Consider the following 247-nt stretch of genomic DNA (forward strand, 5'->3'; position numbering starts at 1 on the left):
GAACGTATGTGTGTGTGTGTATGTGCGTGGTTTGGCTGTTTATCTGTTTGTGTGTGTGTGACGTAGTGGAAGGAATCAGTAGCAAGAATAGTTTGGGAGTGGTTCTGGACAATGGTCAGTAGAAAGTAGGCAGGCAGTTTTTGAATATGTGTCTGTGTTGTGTGAGTGTGATTTCCTAGCAGTGTGTGCCTGTATTCTTTTGTGTGCGTGTGTGTACGTGTGTGTGTGTATATGTGTGCGGTTTGCT

Source organism: Octopus bimaculoides, chromosome 3 (genome assembly GCF_001194135.2).
Source record: "Octopus bimaculoides isolate UCB-OBI-ISO-001 chromosome 3, ASM119413v2, whole genome shotgun sequence".
NCBI lineage: Eukaryota > Metazoa > Mollusca > Cephalopoda > Octopoda > Octopodidae > Octopus > Octopus bimaculoides.